At 36.0% G+C, this 27,014-nt stretch overlaps 1 protein-coding gene and 1 pseudogene across 3 annotated transcripts in view; both read left to right on the top strand.

The window, feature by feature from the left end:
• Dmd (dystrophin) overlaps nt 1–27,014 on the top strand; it is a 2,436,643-nt gene that overhangs the window by 1,245,295 nt on the left and 1,164,334 nt on the right. The window lies entirely within an intron of this gene.
• LOC147004666 (protein FAM133B-like) lies at nt 2,263–9,882 on the top strand (annotated as a pseudogene).

Raw genomic sequence — 27,014 nt, 5'->3', positions numbered from 1 at the left:
GCAAGATCTAATTTGTTATGCAAAAATAAACACATCCACATCATTAGTATTAAAAAAAAAAAGATAGAGGTTCTCTGTAGAGCCTTTGAAATCCTGAGCTTGATAGACCAGGCTAGGCTTGAATGTTGAGAACCACTTGACTCTCTCATGAGTTCTCGGGTTAAAGATATATACCACCATGTCTGGCTTGTTTTTATTTAATTTTTTAAAGAACAAAGTAATTATATTAATATATATATATATATATATATATATGGCAGTAGTATAGCAAAGATACTACTACATATTGCTTATTGTAATATCTCAGAGGTAAAAAATAAAAGGGCAGATGAGATGGCTCAGTGGGTAAGAGCACTGACTGCTCTTCTGAAGGTCCTAAGTTCAAATCCCAGCAACCACATGGTGGCTTACAACCACCCCATAATGTAATCTGATGCCCTCTTCTGGTGCTGTCTGAAGACAGCTACAGTATACTTACTTATGCCAGGTGTGGTGGCGCACACCTTTAATCCCAGCACTCGGAAGGCAGAGGCAGGCAGATTTCTGAGTTCGAGGCCAGCTTGGTCTACAGAGTGAGTTCCAGGACAGCCAGGGCTACACAGAGAAACCCTGTCTCAAAAAAAAAAAACAAAAAAACAAACAAAAAAAACCAAACAAACAAAACAAAAAACAAAAAACAAAAAACAAAAAATAAATAAATAAATAAAAGGTACTTTCTAAAATAGAACTCATCAGATAAATCCTTAAAAATTATCATAACATATACTGAAATTAATTCGGTTGATGATTTTTCCATATTTTTTCTTTAAGAATTCAGAAGATGGTTTTTGTTTTTATTTTTTTCCATTATCTTAATGTTAAGTACAAATATACAAATTCCAGTCGAAAAAGTGAATGTAAACATAATAAAACAATGGCCAGAACAAGCATTATAGCACTCTAAATTCAGTAAGAGCTGATAATGGCAACTATCTTATCTCTACTTAGAAATTAGGTAGGATAAGTAAAATATGGAAGTTTATCCTCCATGGCAATTCAAGAGAAGGGGCATATACTATGGGGATGTGCATAGATTGTACCATAAGATGGCTACATTTCTTATTGCTGTTTAAATTTTTATTATTATTAATAAAACCTGCAATAGCACTATCATACCATATTGTCAATATTTTCTTGGGCCATCAACATCTCCTTATGTATGCAGACTTTGTGCTATCAATTATACTCCTCATTCTTTTTTAGTACATTTCATTTATGAATTTGGTACAGGAACACTGGTTCTATGTCATTCCCATCTCTACCCCTTCAAACTTCTCCCTGTCCACCCCCAGTGCATGATCTGTTGATTTTAATTTTTACATGTATATGCACAAATGTATGTTTAGCCTAGAAAGTTCATTTAGCACATATATGTATGGTGTGCCCAACCCTAATTGATATAGGTGCACTGTAGCCTTCAAACCTGAGGCTGAGAGAACAATCATGGAAGACAGGGCAGAAAAATAGAGACAGAGATGCTACATACTGTTTTGAGTCCCATGGATACCACTGGGAAAATTTTACATATGAACTCTCAACAGTTTCTTTTCCTGAACAAGAACAACACAATGATACTAGTTTGTACACCAATGCATCGATGGGAAATTCCACATGGTCACTCCCCTAGATGAAGAGCTACAGGAGATCAATGGCTTATGAGAGAGGAAGAAACAGTTATGAATCATTATAGAGCCATTTTCTATGAGTGATTTAAGCAGAGTGGGTCCAGCCAAATTGATTACATTTCATAATACTATAGTTAAATATTTGAAGATATATGAATCATGGCATGAATGCTTCCCAATTGCAATTGTAATAGCTTACAGAAGATAATGATGACCAGTTCAGAGAAAATGCCCGCACTTAAATAGTTAAACAGAAAAAACAACAACAACAACAACAAAAACTATTTTCTTCATCCCATTCCAGGGATAACTTTGTTGTTAATAAAAGATGATTAAAAGTTACATATATAGATGATAAAAAAGTTACATATATAGCAGAGGATGGCCTAGTCAGCCATCAATGGGAGGAGAGTCTCTTGGTATTGCTAAGATCATATGCCCCAGTACAGGAGAATTCCAGGGCCAGGAAGCAGAAATGGGTGGGTTGGGGAGCAGGACAGGGGGAGGGTATAGGGGGCTTTGGGGATAGCATTTGAAATGTAAATGAAGAAAATATCTAATAAAAAGGAAAAAACGATAGAGGTGGTAAGAGGACTTGTGGACGGGCCGCTTCGGATTCTTCTCCTGACTGCTCCCTCTGCGGCTTCCTGCACCTTCAGCTTGCCACCATGGGGAAACGGGCTAATTGTGTGGCCTACATGAATCCAATAGCAAGGGCTTGATCAAGCGGTGCAATCCAGTCTTCAGGACCAACAATCCTGGATTATCTGAATCGACCAAGGCCTACCAGGAAGAAAGTCAAGGAACAGCTGGAAACGAAAAAGAAGAGCTCCAAGGTTTTGGCTGAGTTTGAAGAAAAAAATGAATGAGAATTGTAAGAAAGAACTAGAAAAACATAGAGAAAAATTATTAAGTGGAAATGAGAGCTCATCCAAAAAAAGACAGAAAAGGAAAAAAGAAAAGAAGAAATCTGGTAGGTATTCATCTTCTTCTTCATTGAGCTCTGATTCTTCCAGCAGTTCTTCAGATTCCGAAGATGAGGATAAAAAACAAATAAAACGAAGGAAGAAAAAGAAGAGCCGTTGCCATAAGTCTCCTGAGATCTTGGGGTCAGATTCAGATTCAGACAGCAAGGATGGTTCAAAAAAGAAAAAGAAGTCCTGTTGGGCCCACCTCGGCCAGCAATCGGCCAGCAAGGAAAACGCAACACCGTAGGATTCTTCTCAACAGCCTTTATTGCAGGAACACCTTGATGCTGCTACGGGAACCCAGGATACCCAGGGAGGACTACTTATATACACCTCAGCACAGGGAAAAGCTTTGTGTCCTCCTGGGATTGGTCAGTCTGCTGGCACCTTAATTTGCATGCACCCTCTCCGGAGGGGTTGGCGCCAGATTCGGGCTAGCGCCTGCGCAGTAGTGTTGTTTACTGCGACAGTATACCAGAAACCAGCGCCATCTTTTAGGCGTTGGCTGCCTACAAAGTCCAAGGATGTAACTGAAAGAGAAAAGGAAAAAAGAAAAGAAGAAATCTGGTAGGTATTCATCTTCTTCTTCATTGAGCTCTGATTCTTCCAGCAGTTCTTCAGATTCCGAAGATGAGGATAAAAAACAAATAAAACGAATGACGAAAGGACTCAGCAAAAAGAGAAAGATGTACAAAGATAAACCGTTATCATCTGAGTCGCTGTCAGAGTCAGACTGTGGAGAGGTGCAAGCTAAAAGGAAGAAAAGCGGTGAAGAGTGTGAGAGAACAACAGACAAAGCCAAAAAAGGAAGGAAGCATAAGAAGCACAGCAAGAAGAAGAAAAAGAAGGCCACCAGCTCAAGCTCAGACTCACCGTAGTGTCCATGAAGTCCCTTTCCAAGTGCAGTGTCAAAAGAGCTCTACTGTGAAGATTGCGTCACACTTAGTAACGTGCATGAATTCCCTTGTTCTTAGACTTGTCCTGGACTAGTCAGTAGTCACTTGGATTCTGCTGTGTGAAGGGCCATGATTGTTGCCTGCTGTTTCAACACCTTTTCCTCTTCCAGTGCTTGGTGACTCTGGGAGATAGTACTTTGCAGTCATACTTGTGGTTAAGATATTTGGAATACAGCTAATATTTTTTTACTAGAAGTACTTAAGAATAAATCAACAGAAACTGAATCTGGATTCATCTTTTAAGATGTAACCAGAAATAATGAGATGACTCTAGTAAAATTTTTCAAAGTAGGGATTACATTAATATTTCAGAACCTTTACTCTGTAGATAAATATATTTTAATTTTTCCCTGCGTATACTTTGATTTACTTGGGGAAGGAGCTTTTAAAGGGGTTGGTTTGCTATCTCTTTAGCTACCAGAACAGCGTGCCTTTGACCTCACACATCCTACTTTTATGGACACAGTAGCCGTGCTTCCTGGTAGGACAGAGCTGGGCACCGTCATTCCTGCCAACTGAGGTTATGACATCCTTAGACTTTGTTGTATGCTGCTTCGAATGAACCAGAGATACCCGGCCCTTTGCAGCATGAGAAAGCCCCCAAAGCTCTGGAATTTACCTCCACATCAATAATAACAATGTTTTTTAGGGTTACATTGTGTTATGTCATTTGAATTCAATTTGACTGCACTTTGGCTTTGGAGAGGGATTGTTTAGTGGACACTGGTACTTTCTGAGCTTGATAGCTGACAATTCTAAAGTGCATGTGTTATACAAGTTTTAACCAGTCAGGAGATTTTTACATAGCCAGTGATAGATACCTTATGTTTTGTATACATTTTGTTTAGGCTGCAATGTTTAGCTTTTAACTAACTCTTCCTGCCTTAAGTTCATAAGTATGTTTAATGGCACACTTACAAGATATTTAGCAGGTAAAAAGCAGGACTTTTGTTTTTTGTTTTTAGCAACTTCATATTGAAGCTGAGACTTTACCACAAACAAGTTGAGTGGCAGGCCTGGTATTCTGTATCTTGTTACATAAAGCTATTGCCAGAATCTTAATAAACACATGTTTAAAAAAAAGAAAGGAAAAAACTCTGGGAATCTCAGAAATTTAATAAGTAGATAAATAAAAAAGTCACAAAACTTCAATTGACCATGTATACCGCAGGACTTGCACATTCTTAAAGTGTAAAGAATCAAGTTATTAACTGATGTGAATTAGGTGATAATATACTTTTTAAATTCTGTAGGACCTTTCTTTGTATTTTCTAGGAAACTGTTGGAAGACAATAAGAAGCTTGGGTTCTCAAGATCTCAAGGGAGAAATGTATAAAATGAATTATGTGTGGTGATAAACAATATGTTTAATATAAGCCTACATAGATCATTTAACTGTTCCTGTCCAGAAGTAATTTCCTAAACAGCACAAAAATCATTAACTGTAATGAGTCTCTAGTTTTGACAAATCTATGTCACCTTCAGGGACTTAGCCCACTCATGAGCTTCACTGCTTCAAGAAATAAATATCCTGTGATTCTGAGTGCAATGGTTAGTACTCAGAATGGTTATAATTGGTTATATAACTAATAAATGGATATACATTTATTAATCAGAATCCAATATTTTAAAATAGATTCCTAGTTCATTATCTAGACTTGAACCTAAGAAAGTCGTAAATGGTAGCTAAAAAGAATAAGTCTATCCAAGGATTTAAAAAAAATCAATCTATCAGCTTACAGTAGAATAGAGAAAAGAGAACAAAGTGGGATATCAGCAGAAGAATGGCTTTAGGAAAATTGGCAAGGGTTGAAGCATATATTACAGAGATTATGTGGGGCTAATTATTTTTGAATATTATTTACTAGACCTGGATAAATGTCCCTGGCATATTCATGCATGAAAAGACACCAAGTGAAAACTTATTAGGTCAAGGAGGTAATAAAGAGGGAGAGGGACCAATTATTTTCACTAGCCATCAAAGGCAATAAAGTAATCTACTTGGAGCCAGCATGGAATGTTTAGGTTAATCATTAAACGACAGTTTGTTATATAACTCAAGTGTTTTCCCCCTTCTCCTTTTGTTTCTCTCTCTTTCATTTCCTTTTGTGTGCTTGAAAGATTTTTGAGTCAGAGTCTTATATATCTCTGAGACTTGTATATCCCAGGCTTGACCTTACAATTGATCCACCAGCCTGAACTATGACAGTACTGAGATTTCATCTGTGCCTTGCCATGCCCAGCCCTCTACTTTTATAAAAGTCATCTCCATACATTTCAGAGACTTCCATATTAAAATTTAAACCAAGCTACCAATTAAGTAGTTTACTTGGCCAATAATATATTTAGAGGAGGGATGAATTTCAAATTTTCCCTGCTTGTCTTTTGATTGTACATTTTGGATTCTGATTTTCTGTATGTTTGGATTTTGAGTGTGTTTTATTTATTTTTTTAAATACTAGGGTTTTTTTTTTCTGTTTTTATTTTCCTATTCATTTGAAAGAATGAAATGCCTTGGTGATGGGTTGAGAAGGGCCTGGAGTGACTTGGTGGAGGGGAAATTGTGTTCAGCGTACATTGTCTGAAAATACTTTCAATGTAATAATTCAGCCTATTGGTGAAATCCTAGTAACTATGGATTACACGTTTATCTTCTATCACCAAATATTTCCGTTTGTTGAAATACTTTCTAAAAAATACTGAACCTCAAACTTCTGAATAAAAGAAAAAAATTCAAGGTAAATGGTATTTTTTCATATTCCTCAGTTTCCTTCCCATAAGTCAAGACAGGATAGATGTTTTAGCAGTCCTGTGATTAGAAATGAACAGAAAACCAAAACTAAACATTTAAAATTTTATACCTCAAATGTTAAGAACACTCTTACTTGATCCTAAACTTTACTACTCTCAAATTTGTTAATCAGTATGTACACTGCATATTCATTCACTGGATACATAATTGGGCACAAACATTGTAACAGGAACTGAGTTTGATTCTTAGATTACCATATATTACAAAACAATTGTAACTCAAAATAACTTTTAAAAAAAGACTGTAATATTAAATACTAAGGAAGTCTAGTTCTGTGCTGAATACTTGTTTCTTTTAATTCTCAAAGTGATCTTAGAAAGATGTCTCGGGTACTGTTTCCAAGGGAAAACTGAAGAAAACACAGCTTTGAGTCATTAAGATATGTGACCAAAATCAGAAAGGCATCAAGTGCCAGAGCTTGAGTTTAACTCCAAAATGAACCTGACTTCAAAGCCAACATTGCCATCCATTTCATAGGATTTAAATATACTATGGCAATTTCTTCAAATCTAACACTTGACCTCTTACTCAAAGCATGCAGAATCAGATCACAGTTATTTATATGGTATTTGAGCTTATATATAAATGAAACATGATTTGCTGACCAATCTATGAAAAGTAGCCACACTGAATTCCTCTGTTCAAAGGCAGACTCAATTTGAGGAATTGAGTATGCCTGACTGCACAGGTAGGGGCAAAAGGAACCCAACTGGAAAGTTTAGACAGAATCTAGCAGATAATTAAACAGATGCCTCTTAAATGTTTACAAAATAATTCATTCGTAATCTGGGGACTGCCAGTATTGATTCTTCCCATGGAAGTTGTGTGTTTGTATTTGTGTGTGTGTGTGTGTTCTTTTATCTATGTCAGAGTACCAACTGGTAAAACACCTGTGCATTGAAAAATGAAATTAATTGCTAATAATGTATTTCATTTATCATGGAATCATGAGACATTTGGAATAAAATTTCATTTTGCAAGGTACTTTTAAGTAATAACAAGGAATTTAATTAATTTAGCCACATCTATCATTACCATTAAACCCATTTATGTGATTTATTCTCTCTGCTATTTTTTCTTGTTCTACTTGTTCATTCATTTATTCATTTATCAAGTTTTTGCTGAGTGTATAATGCTTGCCAGGTTGTGTCACATGCACCCCAATAGCAATTACAGTATGATATGACTTGAATGACAGCTCAGCAGCTCAGAGAACCTGGATTCAATGCCCTTTTATTATTCCACAAAAGCCAGGCACACACATGGTGCACCCACATACAAGAAAGTAAAATATTCATACACTTAACATGAAATGCATATTTTCTAAAATTAAAGATGAGGTGTTATATATTTAAGAAGTTTACTTAGGGGCTAGGGATTTAGTTCATTGCTAGAACCCTTGCCTCATTGTCATGAGGCAATGTAGTCAACCTTCAGAAACAAATTTAAAATAATGATACCCAAATATGAAAGTATAAAATAAACAGGTATGTAGTATTTCAAATGAAAATGCTAAGAAGATCCAGAGGATAGCTAAAATATTTCAAGAAACAAATGTCTTATATATTGAAACCTGGGAAGATCAAAAGATCAGTAATATACATTCAAATTGTTAAGTACATATTGAGGAATTACTAATTCCTAATATCAATAATCCACTCTTTCTGTAATTTGTTTCTTTAAGGGATTTGGAAAACTGGACTCATTGTTTGAGGGAAAAATAAATATATTTATCTGGGCTCTTAGAGAGCATCCCAGTTGCAGAGGGGAAGACTACAGATGGGTATGTAATTAGGAAATAGAGGCTAAGATGGAAACTAGGATAACTCCTATATAAAGTTGTGAAATAGAGTAGAGTAAATAAAAGAAAACTTAGGGTAGATGGTAGAGACTAATGCTTGGTTTTAGAATATGCGTAGGTTTAAAAGAGTCTAAGAGCTCCTACCAATGTCATAAAGATTGAAATTGGATGTGGGTTTGAAATTCATGGAGTATTTTTGGGCTAACAGTCAACATTGAGAGTAATCTTTAGGAAGACATTTAACTTATGCACCAATAGAGTGCATGGCTGCCCAGACATGGTCTTCAGGATAGTGTCTTTTTTTTTTTCAAATTGTTTGTATTTGGCATGATAGTACAAAGGGAGCCTTTCACAGGGTTTTGTGACGTGTCTTTAGTATGAGAAGGGTATATCTCTAAAAGAGGTTATTTGTCCTTGACATATGCTAAACATAATGATGCACTACTCTTTCTATATTCTTGGATATAGCTGTTCTTTGGTGCTCAGTGAGGTTCTACAGCAATTCCACAGGAGAGGCAGAAGATATGCTCTGGACACTATATCTTGTTGAGGAGAGGACACATGCAATAGGGACCTAAAACCTCATTCTGGACCTTAGTTTCCCTTCATCACCTTCCTTCTCTGTCTCTCTCTCTCTCTGTCTCTCTGTGTAAACTTTTCTTCCTTTTTGAGGCTTCAAATTCTCTAGGTTTCAACTATAATTTTGTTGTTCTTTCATGTAGACTGTACACAAATTATTTCATTCCACTTGTTCTTAGTATCTGTATATACCAAGTGGGTAGTTTGATAACATTTTTAACTCAAAAGCTCAATGGTTCTGAGAACCAACATTACTGTTTTCGTGGATGTCAGTTTTTTCAAGGTTTTTCTGGGAGTATCATTTGCTTTAAATAATGTAATCCACACTTTCTTCACTCTAAAATACTCTTTATAATTGTACTTCCAATTCAGTTAACTCATCTGTTCAGAAATAATTATTGTGACATAGTTAATTTTTTATGTCTCAGAGGTTTTTAATAACACACATGTGATTGGAGAAAGAGTCTGATACTTATTGAGGTGGTAGTAATTTCCAAAAGCTATATACATTTTACTATACTTAATCTTTCAAATACCTGCAATATTTAATTTTTATAAATAAATCCTCTAAAAGGTTTATGGAAGGCTGCATTTTAATATTTACCTGCATTATCATTAGCATGTCAAATGCCCATCATTTCATATGTATGAGTGCTTGGTCCCGAAAATAGAGAGAAACTGTTAGAATTATTATAGAATATTTATGAGGTAGAGCCTGGCTCTAGAAAGTGGACTACCAGAGATAACATGGAGGTTTCATACTCAAGTGCACTTCCTGGTTGTGGATGTAATGTGACCAGCTGGACTTTAGCTCCTGATGACATGCCTCTCCACCTCAAGCAGTGGTCCAAGATGAACTATTCATTTTTTTAAAAGATGGACTATTCTTTTTCTTTGCCTTATTTCTTTTCTTTTCTTTTTTTAATTAGGTATTTTCATCATTTACATTTCCAATGCTATCCCAAAAGTCCCCCATACCCTCCCCCTCCACTCCCATACTCACCAACTCCCACTTCTTGGACATGGCATTCCCCTGTACTGAGGCATATAAAGTTTGCAAGTCCAATGGGCCTCTCTTTCCAGTGATGGCCAGCTAGGCCATCTTCTGACACATATGCAGCTAGAGACACGAGCTCCAGGGGGCACTGGTTAGTTCATATTGTTGTTCCACCTATAGGGTTGCAGATCACTTTAGCTCCTTGGGTACTTTCTCTAGCTCCTCCATTGGGGGCCCTGTGATCCATCCAATAGCTGACTGTGAGCATCTACTTCTGTGTTTGCTAGGCCAGGCATAGCCTCATAAGAGACAGCTATATCAGGGTCCTTTCAGCAAAATCTTGCTAGTGTATGTAATGGTGTCAACATTTGGAAGCTGATTATAGGATGGATCCCCGGATATGGCAGTCTCTAGATGGTCCATCCTTTCGTGTCAGCTCCAAACTGTGTCTCCGTAACTCCTTCCATGGTTGTTTTGTTCCCAATTCTAAGAAGGGGAAAAGTGTCCATATTTTGGTCTTCGTTCTTCTTGAGTTTCCTGTGTTTTGCAAATTGTATCTTATATCTTGGGTATTCTAAGTTTCTGGGCTAATATCCACTTATCAGTGAGTACATATCATGTGAATTTTTTTGTGACTGGGTTACCTCATTCATAGTGATGCATTCCAGGTCCATCCATTTGCCTAGGAATTTCATAAATTCATTCTTTTTCATAGCTGAGTAGTACTCCATTGTGTAAATGTACCATAATTTCTGTATCCATTCTTCTGTTGGGGGGCATCTGGGTTCTTTCCTGGCTTCTGGCTATTATAAAAAAGGCTGCTATGAACATAGTAGAGCATGTGTCCTTCTAACCGGTGGGAACATCTTCTGGATATATGCCCAGGAGAGGTATTGCGGGATCCTCCAGTAGTACTATATACAATTTTCTGAGAAACTGCCAGATTGATTTCCAGAGTGGTTGTAGAAGCTTGCAATCCCACCAACAATGGAGGAGTGTTCCTCTTTCTCCACATCCTTGCCAGCATCTGCTGTCACCTGAATTTTTGATCTTAGCCATTCTGATTGGTGTGAGGTGGAATCTCAGGGTTGTTTTGATTTGCATTTCCCTGATGATTAAGAATGCTGAACATTTTTTCAGGTGCTTCTCTGCCATTCGGTATTCCTCAGGTGAGAATTCTTTGTTTAGCTCTGCACCCCATTTTTTAATGGGGTCTTTTGATTTTTGGGAGTCCACCTTCTTGAGTTCTTTATCTATATTGGATATTAGTCCCCTATCTGATTTATGATAGGTAAAGATCCTTTCCAAATCTGTTGCTGGCCTTTTTGTCATACTGATGGTGTCTTTTGCCTTACAGAAGCTTTGCAATTTTATGAGGTCCCATTTGTCGATTCTCGATCTTACAGCACAAGCCATTGCTTTTCTATTCAGGAATTTTTCCGCTGTGCCCATATCTTCGAGGCTTTTCCCATTTTCTCCTCTATAAGTTTCAGTGTCTCTGGTTTTATGTGGAGTTCTTTGATCCACTTAGATTTGACCTTAGTACAAGGAGATAGGAATAGATTAATTCACATTTTTTTACATGATAACCACTAGTTGTGCCATCACCATTTGTTGAAAATGCTGTCTTTTTTCCACTGGATGGTTTTAGCTCCCTTGTTAAAGATCAAGTGACCATAGGTGTATGGGTTCATTTCTGGGTCTTCAATTCTATTCCCTTGGTCTACTTGTTGGTCACTATACCAGTACCATGCAGTTTTTATCACAATTGCTCTGTAGTACAGTTTTATGTCAGGCATGGTGATTCCACCAGTGGTTCTTTTATCCTTGAGAAGAGTTTTTGCTATCCTAGGTTTTTTGTTATTCCAGATGAATTTGCAGATTGCCCTTTTTAATTCGTTGAAGAATTGAGTTGGAATTTTGATGGGGATTGCATTGAATCTGTAGATTGCTTTTGGCAAGATAGCCATTTTTACTACATTGATCCTGCCAATCCATGAGCATGGAAGATCTTTCCATCTTCTGAGATCTTCTTTAATTTCTTTTTTCAGAGACTTGAAGACAGATCTTTTACTTCCTTGTTTAGAGTCACACCAATGTATTTTATATTATTTGTAACTATTGAGAAGGATGTTGTTTCCCTAATTTCCCTAATTTCTTTATCCTTTGTGTAGAGAAAGGCCATTGACTTGCTTGAGTTAATTTTATATCCAGCTACTTCATTGAAGGTGTTTATCAGGTTTAGTAGTTCTCTGGTGGAATTTTTAGGGTCACTTTTATATAGTATCATATCATCTGCAAAACGTGATATTTTGACTTCTTCCTTTCCAATTTGTATCCCCTTGATCTCCTTTTGATGTTGAATTGCTCTGGCTAGGACTTCAAGTACAATATTGAATAGGTAGGGAGAAAGTGGGCAGCCTTATCTAGTCCCTGACTTTAGTGGGATTGCTTCCAGCTTCTCACCATTTACTTTGATGTTGGCTACTGGTTTGCTGTAGATTGCTTTTATCATGTTTAGGTATGGGCCTTGAATTCCTGATCTTTTCAAGACTTTTATCATGAATGGGTGTTGGATTTTGTCAAATGCTTTCTCCACACCTAACAAGATGATCATGTGGTGTTTGTCTTTGAGTTTGTTTATATAATGGATTACGTTGATGAATTTCCTTATATTAAACCATCCCTGCATCCCTGGAATGAAACCTACTTGGTCAGGATGGATGATTGTTTTGATGTGTTCTTGGATTCAGTTAGTGAGAATTTTATTTAGTAGTTTTGCATCGATATTTATAAGGGAAATTGGTGTGGAGTTCTCTATCTTTGTTGGGTCATTATGTGGTTTAGGTGTCAGAGTAATCAGTGGCTTCATAGAATGAATTGTGTAGAATACCTTCTGCTTCTATTTTGTGGAATAGTTTGTGAAGAACTGGAATTAGATCTTCTTTGAGGGTCTGATAGAACTCTGCACTAAACCCATCTGGTTCTGGGTTTTTTTTTTTTTTTTGGTTGGGAGACTATTAATGACTGCCTCCACTTCTTTAGGGGATATAGGACTGTTTAGATCATTAACCTGATCCTGATTTAACTTTGTTACCTGGTATCTGTCTAGAAATTTGTCCATTTCATCCAGGTTTCCAGTTTTGTTGAGTATAGCCTTTTTTTTTAGAAGGATCTGATGGTGTTTTGGATTTCTTCAGGATCTGTTGTTATATCTCCCTTTTCATTTCTGATTTTGTTAATTATGATGCTTTCCCATGCCCTCTACTGATTCTGGATAAGAGTTTATCTATCTTGTTGATTTGGTTGATTCTTTGAATAGTTCTTCTTGTTTCCACTTGGTTGATTTCGCCCCTGAGTTTGATTATTTCCTGCTGTCTACTCCTCTTGGGTGAATTTTCTTCCTTTTGTCTAGACTAGTCTTGGTGGGATCCAGGAACCAAGATGGCTCCCCCAGGTGCTCTGGCAAAGCCCTCCAGGGTGGGGCGGACACCTCTCCTGTGGCAGGGAGCCTGAAAAGAGGTCTGCCTCAGAATCTCTGTGGCTTTTGCCTGTCCCAGAAGCTGTTAGCTTCTGTAGTCCACACTCTCACCTGAGCAGACTAGTCTAGGTGGAAACCTGGAACCAAGATGTCTTCCCCAGGTGCTCATGGAATATTCTTTATACTGCTCCTTGTCATATATTTTCTCACAGCATGAGAAAAGTTATAATGTCTAGTTGCATCCAAAATCACAGTTTTCCAACTATACTACCAATTTTATCACCTAAATTGACTAATGTGGAAACTCATAATGTAAGGTCTACACTAGAAAGAGTTGTATACAAGGAAAGAGTCTGATTATAATATCCTCATCACTCTCTTGTGCAAAGTTTGTTGTCTCCTAACTCATTTCATTCAAAGTAGCTTCCATCACAGGCTCCTTGAAAGTATTTGAAGCTAGGAGAATGAAGGATATAATATTTAGAGGTATCACTAAAATTTGGGAGACAGACTCCTGAACTATACTCAGGAGTAGGAAACATGAGGTTTTCACAACCACAAAAGAAGTAAGTCATGGACTTGTTTTTATGTTAGACATAGTAATTAGTTTACTTTATAATAATTCAGACCTAGAAGACTGCACCTAAGCAGACAAACCAAGAATGACTAACTTCTGTTTGTGATCCTGTAGTTCATGTCTTTTTACTATCTTTTCATATTGGAAACAGGAAGGAAACACTTATAAAGTACAATAGCTACCTTTAAGTAGCTCACCACAGCAAATCTGTGCAGGTTCAGATAAGACACTCACCTTTATCAAAAAGAGACAGAGATTCTGCATACTTAGAATACTCATATTTATTGTTTTTCTTTTCAGTTACCAAAGGGCAATCTTCTTCAAGTTAGCAGGAAAAAAGTGACAGATTTATGTGTAGTATAATATTATATAATTAATATAATATTAAAATATTCAGATATTCAAGCTGTACATCTCACTGTGTTCATCTTTTTAAAATATAAAGATTAGCATTGTTTACTAAAGCTTGTACCTGAGTCAAGTTGCCATAGAGTAAAATCATCACAATAAAATTGCTATAAAACTGCATTAACAATACTTTTGATTTGAGCCAACAATCTGAGTAGAATATTGTAGGCACTTCTCAACGGTTATCTGTGCTGCTCAGGAGAAGTTGACTAAATTAAGAAAACAGTCACCAGTGCATGATTGTTTCTAAATCAAGCTTTTGGAGCAGTCAAACCAAAGCAGGCATACAATAAGTGTTTGTTGAATGAATACTGAATAATATTCATGTAATCCACACTAAATTCACAGCTTCTAGGTTAATGCCTTGAGGAAATTAATGGGCACTTCTTTTCTGAAATGCAGTTCAATAATGTCACTTCCTTGCTTTAAATCCTTGAAGGTTTACCATGAACTCTAAAATAATTACCTGAAATTCTCTTCAGCTAATTTGGGGTACGGTCAGAGATTGTGCATTTTTAGAGAAGAGTTCACGGTTATAGAAATGATTTTGGTCAGTTAACCTCATTTTGAGTAGCAATGACATAGGTTGCTTTAGCTGATATGATAGATTGTTATTTTATTGGTGAACTCCAAGTTTCTCACTAGCTTTTCCAAAATGAAGCAAGCAAGCAAACAATAACAAGATTAAACTTTGATAGTCAGTGTGTCCAGATGCTTATTTTCCTTCAACTCTTCCCTTTAAGTTCTAGCTCAGGTTAGGTATCAGCAGGTTTTCTGTTACTCTTTAGTCTAATTGTTTGTTTGTTTGTTTGTTTGTTTGTTTGAGATAGAGACTCTCAGTATAGCCTGGAAGTCTTTATGGAGAACAGGGTAGCCTCAGACTCACTGAGATCTCTGTCTGCTTGTCCTGAGTGTTGATTAAATGTGTGATCCACCACTCCTAGCTCATAGTCTTGGTTAACATTACTAAAATATTTTCAGCATAGTATTCAAAAATAAACCCGTTGCATCCTCCATCTTAGTTAAGAATTCTGCCAGTGATGTTATTAAAAGGTTTATGTAGTAAATAAAGATGCTTGGGGTTTAGTTACGAAACTAAGTTTTCCAAAGAATAAGTGCACTGATGTTACTTCAGTTGTATATTAATTTGTGATAAACAATAAAGGGGCTAGTGTACCTTAATCTATCTTACTGCAACATTGCTCATCTTCTTCTGTGTTAGGGTTTTACTGCTGTGAACAGACAACATGACCAAGACAAATCTTATAAGGACAGCATTTAATTGGGGCTGGCTTACAGGTTCAGAATTTCAGTCCATTATCATCAAGGCAGGAGCATGACAGTGTCCAGGCAGGCATAGAGCAGGAGCTGAGAGTTCTACATCTTCTTCTGAAGGCAAAAAGAAGACTTTTATCAGGCAGCTAGGAGGAGAGTCTCAAAAGCCCACCCATACTGTGACACACTTCCTCCAACAAGGCCACACCTACTCCAACAAGATCACATCGCCTAATAGTGCCACTCCCTGGGCCAAGCACATACAAATCATCACACCTTGTTACGTGCTTTTGATTCACATGCCTACTTTATCAGTATATAGCATATAGGTAACTGAGCCAGGACACTTAAGTCTCTGGCCTCCATTCTTCCCAAGTCAGTTACTGTTTTAACAGGGGGAGAAGATGGAGTAACACAAAAATATAAATAGGGCAAAAATAAGCAATTACATCCTATTTGAAAGTACAGTTACTTGTAAATTCTATTTTATCTTCCTCTTTCAAGTTTTCTGATACATAGAAATATGAACAGCATGTCGGAACAATGCTTAGGTGAAGAGCTTTGATCTTTATTCCATTCAAGGTGTTTAATTTGCATTCTGCGAAAGATTCTCTGATAACTTCTGTGGTGAACATCACAGAATTAGCCAAGAAAAAACAGGTCCATTTTCAGTCAAGGGCTGGGTATGAACTGTTAAACATAGAAAGACTGTCTATTTAAAATTTTTTATTGATAATTATAAATGAAAATCCCCATCAATTCCTCTGTCATGCAATTGGTATTTAGTGACTCGGGAAAAACACTTTTCACATCTGTCAAACTAAGTATCTTACTCGTCCAAAGATGACATTAACGTAACACCTTTAATACCAGGATTCATCAAATTTAATCTATCTGTAAGGCAAGTGCTAATGATATTTTATGGGGGAAATGTGCATTGAACAGCTAAACAACACAAGTAGCAACTCTTGTAAAAACCATATACCAATAATGTCAGTCTTAAAGATATAAGTACCAGTGAATTCATCCTTCATTCATCATTTATGTGATTATCTGTCAAATATTTATTGCACATCTGTTACAGATGTAGTGACATGTGCTGGGGCTTCAGGTGTGGATAGATTGTCCTAAAAACATATAGAATTGCTCAGAACCCAGAGATGTGTTCATGCACACTGAGGATTTTTTTCAGAGGACATTTGGAGATGGAATAGTAAGCAATAAAAAATACACTAGCCATTTGTGGTACACATCAGTTCTGCACCACTTAGGATAGTAACACACCCATTTTGGGTGGTTTAGTTGAATACTCCATCAAACAAGCATATCATAATCTGCACATGATTTCATAAACAATATAATAAAGCCAGATACATCAGGGATGCCATTTTACCAACTTAGGTGTGTTATTTGGCTTTTGTCATTTGTACACACCTGTGCCTTATTACAGTCATTTGCCAGAGGTTGCTTCCAACTGTGGTGATATCTGTGGGAAGAAACTATGATGAAAGCAACCTGGAACCTTTCCTTATGGCTTCAGGTATTAACTCACAGCTGCCTTGTCAGCATGGATTTTTCTTTAGCACAGTATTATGGTAAAGAATGTGCCTATGGATTTAGGGCTATGGAGACGTTATAATAGAAGTAACAATTTTTCTTGAAGAATAGGAGTTTTTTTTTTTTTTTTTTTTTTTTTTTTTTTTTTTTTTTTTTTTTTTTTTTTTTTTTTTTTTTTTTATTCTAGCCTGCTGGTTTGGTATAGGGCTTTGATGACTAGCTCCTGAACTTAATAAGCATGCATCCCCAAGTACAGCTGACTATAAATATGTATTAATGAAGTAAACTAGATCTACTGTTCATTCATTGAGGAACAGATCACTACATGAGCTACCGTCACATTAGAAATGACTGAGAGATTAAGCAAAAAGCAAAAATTGATTTCAAACAACTCACTAGATATGATAGCAGCAGATTCATTTAATTCATTATCTTTCATAAAAATTTTCAACTTCCAATTTAATCCTGTGTTCAACATTCAATATTTGGACAAATACTTCTCGAGTTCCGACTTTGTTCTAAATGCTAGAAGTCTAGTTTTGAATTTGGCCATGATTGTCTCTAATAAAAGATTTTCATTTAAGCGTCACACCTTTAGTTTGCCACAGTTAAAGAAAATATGTGTCAGCCTTCCCGGGCGAAAGTATGCACTAAGAGCCTGCAGAAACTGTCTCTATTGGATATTGCAGGCTGTGTGTGGAGTGGAATTGAGTCCAATCCATGATCCAGCAGAGCTTCAGCCCAGGATTTCTTTAGAGCCTTTGCTACACACAAAGTTGGCTGATGTGCCATTCAGCATCCCAGCAGCTCTTTCTCTTCACACTAGCAATGGCAAAGCTTTGTGCGGAGGCATTGCTGACTGTTCTGAGCTAAAATCATCAGTGTGGACCAGAAGGGGGTTTTGCACACCTTATTAAGGTAGGCAAGTGTGTCTGAGTGTGTGTGCGCCAAAAAGCGGAAGACATCTGTTGAGAGGAAAGTGCTCTTCCGTAGGTCTGGCAGCCTCTATATTAGTCTTCTATTCTGATGCAGGAGCGTGTGAGCAGTAGGTGGGAGGAGATGCTTTTGTACTTGGAAGGCTGAGGTCCGGATTAAGTGATATTGCAAAAGCTAGTTAGAGACAGAATAAAGAGCAGTAGATCAAAGCATTAACAAAAATGCATCTTTCCATTAATTCTCACAAGTTAAACCATATCATTGTAAGGGAAATTGAAAAAAGAGAAAACAACAGCAGTGAGGGCAAGTAGCCCAGATCTGTAAGGTCTTTGAGCCTCTCTGGTCTTTTAGCTTTTGAAGTCTCCTCTTACAGACAATTTGTTTGGCTCCTCTGGAGGGGGCAATTCATATCCACTTCCCGCTCCTGCAACCTCTTTTTCTTCTATACTCAAATCAGGGAACAATAGAGTTTAACAGTAACAGGCAACCCCCCTGCCCGCCCCGAAGCATGTGCCCTCTTCTGCTTTAAAGATGTTTTGAAGAGACTCCTGCTAGGAAAATCCTGATGCCTGTGCATTACAGTGGCAATTAACTTTTAGTATCTGTGCTTACATTAAAATTTCTCTCTTCTTCACTAAAGCAGTCATTAAAATTCAATGTGAGTAGCGTGAAACTTTATCATAAAACCTTGCTTTGCTTGGAGTACCTTGATTTTTTTTTTTAAAGATAGGCTTTTCAGTATATTTAAGTGTGTGTGTGTGTGTGTGTGTGTATATATATATATATATATATATATATATATATATATATATTTAATTTGTGCCACCACACTGAGAAATAGTTTGAACTTCAATGTAATAGTTTCTCTATGGGAAAAATAACTATTGTCAAAAGTTTGATTTGTGAAAGTTTTAAGATATGTTGCTTTTTGACAGTTTTTTTCATCAGTGCAACTTAAACATTGTATATCAGGTTTTAGCCAAGTAATTTTACAATTCATGTATAGTTAAGCATTGAAATAGAATGATTTATATTTTGTTATTATAAAAGTTATTAAGTGAGGCTTTACTTTTAGTAAGAGTTTAGAAGAGAGACAGAATTGGTAACTGGAATCAGATCCTTTACACGTCTCAATTTTACCGTTGTGCTTTCACCATCGCAAATGTCCCTGTCTGCATACATGAAAAGGTTATTTATAATGTAGGCTGCGTTTCAATAAAGGTGAACAGTTACCGGCTCTCTATTGTACATTTGAACACTGTAAGTTTTTGTTATATTTATTGTCTCTTTTTTCTCTTATGAGGTTTATTTTGGAAATAAAGCATGCTCAATAATAGGCTGACATTCAGCTTCCATGATTTAAATGTAAATGCTGTCAATGTTGATATCACATCTGGAATGTGTGGGGAGAAAAAGATACTAAGTGTTATTATTTAGATTTAAATTATAGAATTGCAGATTGATATTTCTCAATGCATTTTCATTATAGTTTCTGCCACGGAGGCAGCGTGAGGGCTTTCAGGAAGATGGAGTGGTGTAATTACCAGGTGCACACGTTCATTAATCCTTCCTGGCCAGAGAAAGCTTCAAGTTCTTCTCCAGTGGCCCATTCGTAAAGCTATAAATATCTAAATTGTGTCAGCCAAGAAATCACACAGAATGGTGGCTCTTTTTGAGTTCAATTTCATGCACTGTTGCTTTGGTCTTGTGAGGAAAACACTGAATTCTTTAGGATACTCGTACTTATAAAGTTCCAAAAACAAATATTAAATCATTGGGGACTTAATTTAAAATACATACTATTCTTTCACAAACTAAGATTATTGTACTAACATGGAACATTGCATGTTTTAAGTTCCTTTTTGGGGGGCCTTGCTTGTATTTTGTGTGACCACAATTGGAGCTGAGAGTTTGATATTTTCTTTTAATTTCTAGCTTAGTCTATTACTGTCAGTAAAGCTTCAAGCCTCGGTCCAGTTGTGTTTGATTTGCTGCAGTGGAGAGTTTGATTGTATGTAGAAGCTCTTAAGACTCGTTCAAAAATAATTAAGGGTTCCCTATAAGTGCCACTTTATTAATTAAATATTCCTTAACAAAATAATTCTTATGGTATTTTCTTTTCATATACTTCAAAAGGAGTAATATAAAATAATGAGACTAAAATGTATAATAGTACACCTAGAGTTTGTTTCGTCTCTCTCTCTCTCTTTCTCTCTCTCTCTCTCTCTCACACACACACACACACACACACACATACACTCACACACACACATTTTCTTAACTAAAACATAGTTAACAAGATGGATACAGCTAGAAATTAATATGATAAGTGAAATCCAAACGTAACTTTATTTTTAATGTAACTTACTTAATTTGAAAGATATATTCTAATTCTGCCTGCCTCTGTGTGTGGGGAGGGGAGAGAGAGAGAGAGAGAGAGAGAGAGAGAGAGAGAGAGAGAGCTAGAGAGAGAACCTTTGTGTATGTGTGAGCAAGAGAGAGAGAGAGAGAGAGAGAGAGAATCAAATCTCTTTTATAGTTCTTGGTGTTATCTATTCTCTAGAGCAGTAGTTCTAACCTATCCAATGCTGTAAAGAAAGTATCTAAAGTATTTATGTATATTAATGTTTTACCAAAATTTTAAAGATGGCAAATGTATTCAAACATTTGATGATTTTTCCAATGTTTAAATAAGCCCCAGACTGGATATCAGGATGTTATTTGAGAGGCATATTGTCCAGAATATTTAAAAATGTATTCTTTTGAATCTGATTTTACAATTTTTCTACTTTTAAAATATCAGTGGCTAATATGATCTTAAAGTAAATGTTGAATAGCAACACTTTTTATTATTATCAGTAAAAGGGCAAGACATACTTTTAATAATTTGTGCATGTATGGGTGTTTATATATATTTATATAAAAATATAAGTTAAGAGACAAGAATATTTGCCCTATTGCTTTAACTTTCTGAAAATGCGGTTAAACCTTTAAGTATATTATATCTCTAGGTTTCTTAAGCACAATTTGTCTAGTACAATGACCATATCCAAGATAATTTATATCTGTAAGAGGAATAAAACTTGTCATCATTGAAAGTCAAGTATTTTAAAAGAATAGTAGTTATATCTTTTAAATGAATGTATACATTCTCTCTAAAGTCAAGTGGTTCCTGGATTGGTGAAATAGCTCAGTGAGTAAGTAGACTGAATCCATGAGGACCTAGGTTTGAATCCCCAAAGACCATATAAGCCTGAACACTGTAGCTGTGCCCGTAATTCCAGAATTCCAATTGTGAGATGAAAGGCAGAGAATTGAAAATCCTCTGAAGACTGCTAGTCAGCTTGCCTAGTTCACATAGCAGTGAACAATAAGACACTGTCTTGCATGAGGTGTAAATCAAAGACCTGAACTGGACATTGTCCTCTGATTCCCACATGTATGTGCACAGTGGCACATGTAGACACACACACACACACACACAAACCATAAACATCATGCACACATACAAAATTCAATGATTGAAAAATCACTTTCTATCAATTTTCTGATTTCAAATGCCATGTATAATTTAATTTGAAGAACAGTATTAGTGTGATCAATATGAGGTGTTTATGCTAAAGAAAATACTGATAAGCTATGCAGAAAACTATCCTACTTTGTTATTCTGTTAAGTGTGAAACTCTTTTAATAATGAACTTCAGCTTAGGTTTCCTTTTCTGTGTGCTTGCAAGTGCATTCTTACATTCATGTGTATAAGACAAATACACTCAAAAGACATGGCTATAAAAATAGTAATTGGTTTGAATATTCAGGAAATCCCTCTTTGAAGATTTAAAGCAGTGGCTATTGCATACACCATGAATGGAGATTTCACTATTTACCTAGAAAAAATAATTGTATATAATTTCAAACATTTTCAAGTGTAGGAATACCCATACACACAATGAAGATTCAGTTATGTCTCAATGGAACAGAGGTGAAAAATAAACTTACAGTGACCAAAAAAAAAAAAAAATCAAGAATAATTCTTGGTTTGCTGACACATGATGAATATCTTCTCTATCATTAAAGGTTTTAAGCATTTGGACTGAATTTTTAAATGTCTATCTACGTTAACTATTAAAGGAGAGAAAAGATTTTCCATAGATGAGTATTGTTTGTCAGTGGTTATGGAAATATAAATAACAGGAAAGTTTCATGGCATGTCCTAGAATAAAAAGTATAATTTCATGCTTTTTCTCTAATGCAATGCCTACATAACGTAATCTGTAAAAGGGCCAGTTGAGAAAAGCCCTGTATTATTATTTATTGGATATTTCTTTATTTACATTTCAAATGTTATCACCTTTCCTGGTTTCCCTCCCTCCCGGGAAACACCCTATCACATCCTCCTCCCCCTGCTTCTATAAGGGTGTTCCTCCACATACCCACCCACTCCCACATCCCTGCCCTCAATTTCCCCTCCATTGGGGCATCTATCTAGCCTTCATAGTGGTAAATTATCCCTAAATACTCACTGAAACATGTTGAACAAAATGGAGTTTCAAAGAGAAGTGTTGAATATGTCTCCCCTTGCTTCTAGTCTATTAGCATTTAGGTGGTATATATTTATCCATCCATTTACAGCTAGAACTAACTCTCCCCAAAATGATGGAGAGTTATAGTAATGTAATTTAGACATAGTATAGCTCACTTCATCCACATCATTGTATGCTGTCAGGTGCCAGTGCACAGGCTATGATTTTGTGAACTTATTTCTTTTTCCTCTCTCTGTCTCTCTGTGTTTCTGTCTCTCTCATCTCACAGTGACCTTTCATGCTATTTACATCCTAAAATAACAAATAATATATGCAGGTTATTTTCTGTTTTTCACTGGTACAGTGTCATCCCCCAAAGTTAGCTGCTGTAACTTTTTCTTGGAGGTTGCTTCTACTGCCAAAGCCTGTGTGATCTGCACAAAGATATAGCTAGATTTGCCCTAGAATTTACATCCTCATGCATATGACACCCTTAATCAATGATGGCTGTTCATAGAGGTATAATTACTTGAGCACTTTTACCCTCAATTGAGATATACAGAATAAGCTCTTCTTTTTTTTGTTGTTGTTGTTTCTTTTTTTGGTTTTTTGGGTTTTTTTTTTTTTTTTTTTTTTTTGGTTTTTTCAAGACAGGGTTTCTCTGTATAGCCCTGGCTGTCCTGGAACTCATTTTGTAGACCAGGCTGGCCTCGAACTCTGAAATCCGCCTGCCCCTGCCTCCCGAGTGCTGGGATTAAAGGCGTGCGCCACCACGCCCGGCTCATAAGCTCTTCTGCTATCCTAGACTTGTATGATATGAACAAGTTAACCTTTCCTTTCCCCATTCTCATATTTTTTTTCTGTTACTATTGTTTCCTAAAAATCTGTCCTGTGTTACCACTTTTACACGAAGCAACATCTCTGAATTTCTATGTAGGGTATTTATTTTAAAAGTTTTCTCTAAAAGGGAAACGCACTTTAAATTGTCCATAACATCAGTAAGTAACCAATATAAAATCAAGCCCTGATTGCCCAGGTTGAAATTCTTTGTTCTTAATTTGTGGATTCTATTTAATTTATTATTGAAACATTGGTCACAGACAGCAAACCTACTATATTGCATCACATACTTAAAGCATACTCATTATATAACAAGTTGTGAATAAATCTGTACACATGATATTTGTATTGTTTTACAGATCAATAAATCATATAAGTAGGAACATTAATAACACTTACTTCAAGGAGTAGCTATAAGGACTTATAAAATGAGATACATGAAGTATCAAGAATAAAAATTTTCAGTTATTTTGCTCATTAAATATGTGTTCTTTTCTGATCATTAGTTATTTTGAGTGCATCATATAAACCACATTGTTGTATAAGTATTAAATAATGTAACTTTCCTGTGTAGAAAACAAGAGGTACTGATGTAGACATTGAAACTTGTAATGGTAAAGAAAGGTCTTTCACTGGAGACTCAGTAGATGACTCTAAACTGTTGTCTGAATGTATCCTTTTAGCTTTGAGTCATCAGAAGAAAACATTGGAGACATTTCTGCTAGACTCAGCGGATCAATTTAGCAAAGATGAATGGCAGCTTGCCTTAAATGCTAATTGCATATTTTGTAGCTCTTGATGAAAATTAAAAGCTCCTTTTGAAAAAAAATTCTTCTCTCATACAATACATATGACCGCAGCTTCCCCTCCTTTCACTCCTTTCATTTATCACCCCACCAAATCCTCTATCCTTAAGATCCACTGTTCCTCCCTTTCCTTTAGAGAAGAGCAGGCTCCCCAGGGGGTATCATTTAAACACAGCATAACATGCTGGGCAATGCAATCCACCAAGAGGAAAGGTGTCCCCAGAGCAGACAACGGAGTTAGACACACTCCCTCTCTTACTGTTAGGAGTTCCATGAAAAGCTCCAACTAAACAACACAACATGTATGCAGACGACTTGGAACAGACATACGCAGACCCTGTGATTATCACTTCAGACTCAGTGAGCCTTGCTTCTATTCTATGGGCCCATTCTTCTGGTTTTCCAAATCTCTCTGACGTCTACAATTCTTCCTCTCCCTCTTCCTGAGCTCAGAGGGAAAAACTCAGTGAGAGATCTACAATTTGTGTTCTTTCTACACCTAATGTCTGGCTGTGGGTTTATGCATCTGCTCCCATCAGCTGCCGGAGGAAGGCTCTATGATGATTGGGCTAGGCACTGATCTATGAAAAGCTCCTTTCATTAACTGACTAGTATAAAATAAAATTTGTCATTTTATTACCATAACTACATCAGAGTGTCCTGTGTGAAGACACTAGCCAAGTAAAATATTCTTGTTATAATGCTCAGAAACTATTTTAGCAGTTGTAAAATTGCTGTGATTTATATTTAGCAAATTGCGTGATTTGACATTTTTTTAGAAAAGTTATTGACTTTTGAAAAAGAGTGCTTCTGAAGCATTCAAATGAGTAGGTTTTCTCCACTAATACACATGAAATTTATTTAAAATATTCTGCTAGAAACCATACTCAGCTAGTATGTCTATAAGGATTTATTCTAACTTATTTTATAAGCATTTACTCATTTATTAGGAGTGTGTTTGGCCTGACAAGGTATAGAGGAAATAGTAGATCATTTTTACAAAGATCATTTTACTAAAAAGAGTATAAAATATACTTTTATAAATATAAAAATAAAAATGTAAATAATTTCCTTCCCATGTAACCTCTGCATTGGGATAAAGGAGCCCCATATTAATTTACTTGTCACAGATTTATTGAATGAGTGAACTAATATGAAACAGTATCAACAAGAAAATAAAATTAGTACTTAAAATATAGTCCGTTGTATTCTCCCAATTCTCACCATTTTAAAACCTATATTTCTTATTAAATTAATATTGATAACATAATCAGAATAACACCTGACTTGTACAAATCAGATTTCACCCAACCTTTCTCTGAGTGACTATTGACAGTTGATAGTAGTTAGGAGGAGGTAAATTTTAGGAGGGTGTGCTTGTTGAAAAGATGTTTGTGTTATAGTAAGTAATATCCTAAGTGTCTTTATTAAGGCAAGCCTATTTAAATACAGAAAGTGAAGATTTTAAGTTTACAGAGATAGCAAATGGCAAACAGGGCCCTAAAAACAAAGTCCTATATTATTAACATCTATATTAATATTATATTTTAAAGCTTCTATAGATTCTAGATGCAGATACATATGTACACAAAATGCAGATTCCTACTCAACTCTTTTGTTCTTAACTTTTCTAAAATGCGTATGTATGTCAAATGGGAGCAACTTGTCTAATTAGGAAAATGAAATTATTTTACTTATGGATATAATCAAAAGAATAGTATGTGTGTTCAGTAAAGCTATACGTGAATACATATAATCAGTTCAGCAAATACATGATAATTTTTGCCAGATATTACATATTTCATAGAGATGGCCTCTGATACTTTGGGAATGACTAGAGCTCTATTTTCTAACAACTCATTGGTCACTCATTAGTCAGGCTACATAAGAACACATTAATTACATAAGAACACATCACCAGTATGGATACTGAGTTATGTCTTACAGAATTGGATATTGGTTGGCTGTATATGATACCTTTGAGTCCATAATTGCTGGAATTTAAATGACAGATACATAGAAATTTATTGCACTATGTGGTGTCCTGTTCTGTGTACCTATAAGCTTAAATATGAAATGTAAGAAAATGAAGCAGTTTTTTTTACTTTATTTGGATTATGAAAAATAAAAGTGGATAGTACCTTCTTTTTTTTAAATTTTTAATATTTTTATTACATATTTTCCTCAATTACATTTCCAATGCTATCCCAAAAGTCCCCCATAGCGCCCCCCACTTCCCTACCCACCCATTCCCATTCTTTTGGCCCTGGCATTCCCCTATATTGGGGCATATAAAGTTTGCAAGTCCAATGGGCCTCTCTTTCCATTGATGGCCGACTAGGCCATCTTTCGATAGGATAGTACCTTCAAATCTCAAATGTATCATTATAAAATATTAAAAACATTTTATACCAAGAATAGGATGAGTTTAATTTACTTGTTTTCATGACAGAAGTCCTGAACTATTAACAGTTTGTTGGTATAGCAATCATAGCAGGAAAATGAGAAGAGCATAGCACAGTGTAGCTGGTCACATTGCATCTGCAGAGGAGAAGTATGTAAAAATGTATATTGGTGATCTGCTACTTTCCTATTTTATCTACTTTAGGATACCTGTACATGAAATGTTAGGGCCCAGAGCTGGCATTTCTACCTCCATTGAACAATTCTAGAATCTCCTTCACAGACATGCCTAGGGGCATGTGATTGTAGAATGTGTCAACTTTAACGGCATTATCACCCAACACATGTGGGGAGGAAATTAAAGATAAGCATTATGGACATGGTTCAGTCACAGTATTTGTGAATTCATTCCCAAATTCTCTAAGTATGTAATA

This window comes from Mus caroli, unplaced genomic scaffold (genome assembly GCF_978045245.1).
Source record: "Mus caroli unplaced genomic scaffold, Mus_caroli_1 scaffold_5, whole genome shotgun sequence".
In the NCBI taxonomy this organism is placed as follows: domain Eukaryota; kingdom Metazoa; phylum Chordata; class Mammalia; order Rodentia; family Muridae; genus Mus; species Mus caroli.
The sequence above is the reverse complement of the archived record's forward strand: the minus strand, read 5'-3'. Positions and strand labels throughout refer to the sequence as shown.